We start from the raw sequence: 7,472 nt of genomic DNA, 5'->3' as shown, positions 1-7,472 counted from the left end.
AAGAGAATTCAAATGTAAAATGAAAAAAAAAATCATAAAAACCTTCAATAAAAGGTTTCATTATTCTTAATTCAATGCTCTTTAGGGCTTTCAAATAAGGTCTTTCAACCTTTTTGTGAGATGTTCTTCATTTTTAGGGTTCTTAAGTTGATAGTTCTTGTTGTAAGTGCAAAGGCACTTAAACGCATGATTCTTCATGTCATCGTACATAAGTTCAATTGGGACAGAAATTCGTTTTTATAATCAAAGATCCAATGATTGTGCATCTTGTCATTTTCCTTTGCCAAAGGTTGTGTATTTATCAGAAACTATAAGAAAACCCCCCCTTTCTTATTAAAATATAAAACATGCTGCATATTCAGGTTTTAAAGGGATCATCTCAAAGTTTTTCATCCTTATATGGAATTTCCATAAATCCACTAAATGTGCTTAAAAAAGATTTACCCTGACACCATTTTCAGAAATCCTTTTTGTGGACTTTGGAATTATGTTCCAGATACACATAATTTGACAGAATTAGTTCTAATTCATTGAGCCTGTTCAGGGTCCAAACACCATTTTCTACTGCAGTTAATTCTGGCCCGAGCTTCAGTAAGTTAATACGATTAGAGAGGAGATTGCTAACTCAGGATTCAGCCATTAAGTGTTAAAGAGTAATAGGGAGCTGTTGAGACTCATTCTCATTACACATAAGAGGAACAGCGATTGCCTCAGTTTCTTGGATAAATCAAAGTACAGTGAGGTCAAGAAATAAAAAAATGTAAGTAGAGTGACGGTGGAACAAACAAACAATAAGGTGGGGTCAATAGTCAAACACCTGAGGCCAGTTTTTTATGAATTTACACCTAACCTCTTTACATTACAACGGGGGTATTCCTCTGTCTGGTTAAACCAAAACTTGACCGGATTCAACTGGTTTTATATGCAACGCTTGCTTAGATTTATATCTAGGCAGATAAAAAAAAAACTGCCTGTGAAGTAAATCCTTTACTTGACATAAAAGGATAAAAAATAAAAATACAACTCATATTATAATTATAATACAATTGAATAAAAAATGTAAGTATGCAGAGTTTAGCAAGATTATGGTAAGAATTCTGGAGATTAATAGTGTTAAATAGACCATAGTTTTTTGTAACGCTGGACAGCAGCAGGAAGGAAAGACCTGGAAAAATAGCAATGAATCAAAGCCATTTCATTAACAAATATATAATTAGACCAGGAGTAGCTGTAACAATTTGATTTGGTTCAAACACTGACCTAAAAACTGTTTTTTTGTGGAATATAAAGACAATAAAGACAGTGAAGACAGTGGGCTGTAAAACCCTAATGCTTTTAAATATGAAGTGTTTCCACACTGGTTTGAAACAGAGCATTAAACATAAAAAATACTGCTGCATGAAATAGAGTTACATTTGTCATTTAAAAAAAGAAATACCAGTGACTGACTGAATAGCAGTGACTAAACTGACATTAGGGGGGGGGGGGGGGGGGGGAATGAACATTTGTCCTTGGTGTTTACCACTGTCTGATTTAAATGTGGGGAATATGGAGGGATCTTGTTTCAATTATGTATGGGGATGAGAGTCAATTTAGTTAAATTGATCAACAAGCGAAAAACAATAAGACCTTTTTACTGTACAGGGGGGTATTCCAGAAAGTAGGTTATGCTAGCTCCCACGGTAAGTTTGAGGCTAAGGAAGTTCATAACCTCAGCTTTCGGTTCCAGAAATGGAGGTATGTTTCAGGGTATGTCAAGTTGCCATGGCAACTCATGCTCTGAACATAACCTGGTCTGGAGCAGGTTTAGTTGAAGGTTAATTTGTTTTCAGAGAGGTGAAGGAGCAAGGCGTGTCCATTTGAAGATGATTTAGTGGACGAAGAAGCTCAGATAATACTTTTTCCACCGTGAGAGGGTGATAAGACCACATATGGATGTTGGAAAAATTAACTTTTTTACTTTGATCTAACTTAATTATTTGCTTCAGTTAAGATAAATCATTTTTTTTGTTTAGTCAGTTTAAAAATAACACATAGTTTTCAGACAGTTATTTTACTTTCATTCAAATTAATTCAGTTAAGTAGGTGTAACTTTGGTGCTGCTGTTAGATCGGCACCGCAAGGGATTGTGGGATACCATTTCCTTTGCCTGTCTGGACGGATTTGGGTTTAAGTGTGGGTTTTTGACCAAATGAGTTTAGTTGTTTAGCTGTTTTACTATGTTTTGCCGAGTTATTTTGTCCTGCTATGCTTAAGTCTCTGCACCATGAGTGAGAGGGAGGGAGAGGATGATGAGTTTATATGGCACCTCTTTTGCATCATATTATAATGTCAATGTTGGAAAAGTTCTAACTCAATTTATGTACTCTATACATGTAGTGTAGTTCTTCTTATTGTTATACAAATGAGTATATTTGCGTCACAAGGAAAATGGAAGTAAGATCAGAAACTCGTGCGTTTACTTTGTCTGTTCTTTTTCTACACGCAGAAACTATTTTTGCTGATACAGCAGTGTTACTTTTTTGATGGTCTTATAATCTTCATACGACGTCATTAAAATGTCCAACTCTGTCTCATGAAAGTATAGTGCTCTCCTTTTTTTCACCACGCGTTTCCATGGTGACTCCGGAAATCGGCGATCCATTGAGAATGTCTTTATGCCGTGCACGTGCATTAACCCACGGTTACCAAGTCGAGCGTAATTACACTAACTCATATCCGGTCTTTTGGAACCAACATACCCAGAGTAAGCAAGTTCAGGCGGATTTCAGCCAGAGTTCTGGCTTAAAGTCAGGGTAAACGTGCTTCCTGGAATACCCCCTGGAAATAAATGTTTCATCACTCACTCTTGTCAATGTGCAAATTAGTTTAAAAAAAGCAATTTTATCATAAAAACTGGTGCAACGTAACTCCCCATGAACCCAAATGAAGACGTTTCTTTTATTTTGTCACACCTTTTTACTGCATTAAACATAATCAATCCTTTTTTTCAGCCTTTTGATAAAAGAAGATATTTCCCTCTTTTTTCTGTTATTTACTTTTTTTCTTGTTGCCATTTGTATTCATTAGCATACAACCTATGGATAAGACTCAGCTTTTAATTTGAAATTCTGAACTAAGTATTCCTCTAACATAACATGAGGTACACTCTGAATCCAACATTAAAATCAAAAACAGATAGTTGCATACAAAACCATAAATGTGATCATACCGCTTCTATAAGTGTCTAAGAACCGCCAGCTCTTTAGAATTTATTGCGTCTGTATCGATCAGCTGCTGTTGTGTCATTGAAACCATCATGGGGACTGCAGTCTTTCTCTGATTGCTCAAACTGATTACTGCAGACTTGCAGCTGCTCGCTATCAAGCCAGCAAATTAGACAATCAAGCCAACAAAGACAAACTAATCACTGTTTTAACGGTTTCCTATTAAACGCAGACATAGATAATCGCTGTTTGCGTTTTAGAACAAGCTTTCAACAATTTACAAAAGCTTCATAAATTCATTTTTGTTGTTTATTTACTCATAGAAAATAAAATTGTTTACTTTGTACACTTTATATCATTTTTTTGTTTATTGTGTAGTTTTCCCCTTCAAGATACTGATTTGAAAATGTGTCAGAATTTAATTATTGCATTAATATTAGGAAACGTATTATAAATTATATGTTACTATAGATCTGATAAAAAAAGCATATTTGCATTATCAATACAGATGATTGTGCACTGAGTACTTCTACCTGTAGTGTCTTATTGAGTAGATTAGAATGATGGAGTCTAGATTTCATATCCATCTCCTTTGTTTCACTTGGTTTCCTAGATAAAGCAATAAAACTATTCAAAAATAATAATTGTCTATAAGACCACATGTTTTTTCTGATGTCTGACAGGTTTCATACATATATTAGTTATCCACAATTTTTTTTAAAGTAAGGATGAAATACAATCGTGCAGTAAAATGACCTTGATTTAAAAAAAATCCTGTTTTTTTTTCATTCATTTAATGCTAAATGTTTTTTTTCTTTATGGCCTTGGGGTTGAGTGTCCACTCTGATACTGGCAGATTGTGGGATTGATTCCAAAGTTGGGTCATACTTGGCACTTAGTACAAAGGGTCATACTGGACACTTTCATCACCAAATGGTTCTCTAGTACAACTGCTGCTCACCACTCCTTCAGGGGATGGGTCAAATGTGGAGAACAATTTGCACAGCCGTGTGTCTGGCAGTCAGTGACTGTATAATTAGATGGACAAAGCATGTTCTACTACTTGACCTATTGGTTTGTTTGTTGGAACATTCCCAACAAAGCTGTTCTGCAGTTAATAATACAATGGTCATTTAATTAGCAAAACCCCATGTGTGCACAGTTGTGATTTAAAACAGAATGTAAATGTTCATAAATAGTTGGCTTTTGGTTGGTTTTGTATACAATAAATACTTATTGCAGGTCTTATTCATGATTTTTTCTTTAACACGAGCAACAATACTATAATATTTGTGTCTGCACCTGTCACCAGTACAATCACAGCAGCTGTGTACACACAAAGAATCTCTGATAGATACAAGCCTGGCAGATATTGATCAGTCCACATAGGTCATTTATTTGCACGTATTACATTTCTAATTGATTGCAAACACATGTCATGTTTTTTATCAATATCTTCAACAATGTGTGATAAAAGCCGTCAGCGTAGTCACATGTCTATACGTTTTTAAGAATGTAATTAGTTGTAACATTTAGATTTATATATTCACATATGAAACAATAGCTTGTCACCGTATTTTCTTCACTTTTTCCCTATATATATATAAGGTTAGGGTAAAATAAGATAAACTTTATTGATCGTGTCATGGGGTATTTCAATTGTTGCAGTAGCTATGGGAATAAGGCATAAAGATGCTAAGAAAAGTAAAATGTGCAACAAAATTAAAAGTAAGGATAAACAGCATAAAAAAAACTCAAAGTTATACAAATCTTCAAAAACTCTCTATATATACACTGTATATATATATATAGAAAAAAAGAAAAACAGAACAAGAAAAATCAGTAGTGCATTGAATGTTTTTTGTCAGGATTAAACTATAACTAAATATTTTGTTAGACTGTAAAGTAGTACAGCTTAAAAGTGGCTGGAATGATAGCCGTGCGGTTTGTACTATCTATTTACATATATATTATTCCTTTGCATCTCTGATTTATTCCTCCTTAGACTTAATAGAAAAGCAAGGCTGAGAAGGTCCAATTTTATTATAACATTAAGTTCATGTTTTTTTCGTGGTTCTTTTTTCAGGCTCTCTTTTGCCTCTGTCTTCTAGTTGTCAAGTAACCGCAGATTACATACAAGCGATCCCTTGTATGTGATAAGTGTCTGCTTTGTCAGTTTGGCTTTGTTTGGTCATCTGCTATGTCACACTCTTGTATTTGCCTTTGGGTCATGAACTTGAGTTAAATGTTTTACTTACAAATTTCAGCCACAAGTGTTTAAAAGAACAACAAAGAAATCATAGAGAACTTAAAAAAAAATGTGGTAGCATTAGTACTGAGCCTTTTCTATTGCAATGATTTGTCTTCAGAAGCATTCTTTCCGTTAAGTTATTTTAAAACATTATGCAACGGTGTCAGCAGTGTGTCCTTTGTTCCAATTTAAGACACAGCAATTGCCTTAAAGTAAAATGCAGGGAAAAGGCATACAGACAAAGCACTGTTTTCACAGCAAAAAAAACTTTTACCACAAACTAGGGTCACAATATCAAACAGGATCATTTTAAATGGATCAGAGAAATATTTAAGAGGTAATAAAGTTCTGGCAAAAAAAAAAAATTCTCTCTTCTCTACACTGTTATGTTCCCATAGTCGGAGGACTTTCTCAAAAGGTGCTGCATAACATGATAGTGGGGTCAGCTTTTCAGCAGTTGCAAACAAAGAACCATTGTGTGTGAAATTCTTGGCAGATCACATTCATTACCTCACATCTTGTATAATGTCTTCCTCTAGCTCTTATGTAAAGTTTCAGTGAATTATATAATTTTAAACATGTATAATATGCAAAATAGTCTTTAAGACTGTATTTTTGTTTTATAGGAAAAGTATTTATTTTGACAGGAATTTGAATTTCTGCCTTTGATATGCTAACAAGGGAGCTACAAAGCAGTAGAGCAGATGTCCGTCACTTCATCTGTTCTACGTCCCTTTGAGTTTTTATTCATACCCTGCTGCATTAAGGAGTACCTTAAGCCAGACACCTTATTATCAACAGAGATGAATTCATATTTCATTTCTATCAGATGATTTGTTTGCGCTGCAATTAGTGTCAGTCATTTTACCAGCTGCTGCAGTAGCAGAAAACAGCATTATGAAGGGAAATGATGTATAATTTTTCTACATTTGTTATTTCAGTCTTTTTCTTTTTAAATAAATAAGGATTGCTTTGCGCATAATAGCTACCATCAAACACACAATCAAAGAATGAACTAATGCGAAAATTAATAATGATGTGATGACGATTTCAGTGTAAATATTTCTGTTATTTTCAATCAAATAGCCTTTAAATTTTTTGAAAAAGCACTGTTTTTTTATTCACATCTTACACATAAATAAAGGTTTGATACTTAAATCCTTTATGCCATTTGCCGCTAATTTGCAACAGACCATACCATATCAGGATTTCACTTAATTGAGCGACAAAAACATTAAAGAATTGTTGTTGGGTTTTTTTTTTATGATTAAAAGGAAAGTTGGGCATGAAGGGTTCAAAAGCTGTGTCTGGTGTTTGTCCTGGTTTCATTTGAAAACTTGGTGTTTTTGTGTCTTTGTTTGGCTTTACCCTAATTATTTTGTTGTTGGCAATGGCATTGTTGAGCTTTTTGCAAGTTAATTGTGGCAACAGTGAATTACCCCACACAGTGCTTGTTGAACCACTCTCTGTGTGTTCTCAACTGTTCTTGTTGCATTTGTTCTTTATTTGTCCGGTTTGTTGTATTCTTTTGCTTTTTAAATGAAATGTCACATTTTAACTTGCCTTCTACAGACCGTTTGAATGTTTGTTTTAATTTGTGACTAAAACGAAATGACATCCTTTTTTTGACTGATTTAATGTCACGCAAATTCTAATTTCTGAACTGTTACAGTATTCATTTAAAGTTTTATGGGTAGATAACGCTTTTTTAAAGTTAAACCGTGAGTCGGGGCAATCAAAACATTTAGTCTAAATAGTTTGGCTCAAATGTGAAATTAATTGAGAATTTTTACATTTTTAGGTTTGATAAGAGACCAAATATAAACTTTTCCAGCAGGAAAAAAAGAAAAAAAAAACTTTTCCAGCACGATAAAAGCATTTCATATGAACATCCAATCTTTTTTTATGTAAAAATGATCACTGCTTTACTGTGTTTTGAGACATCAACACTAATGTGCTGCTCCCATGAGTTAATTGAGAAGAAATGGACAAATTGTATATATTTTTATTGACTT

Source organism: Oryzias latipes, chromosome 21 (genome assembly GCF_002234675.1).
Source record: "Oryzias latipes chromosome 21, ASM223467v1".
Lineage (NCBI taxonomy): Eukaryota > Metazoa > Chordata > Actinopteri > Beloniformes > Adrianichthyidae > Oryzias > Oryzias latipes.
The sequence above is the reverse complement of the archived record's forward strand: the minus strand, read 5'-3'. Positions refer to the sequence as shown.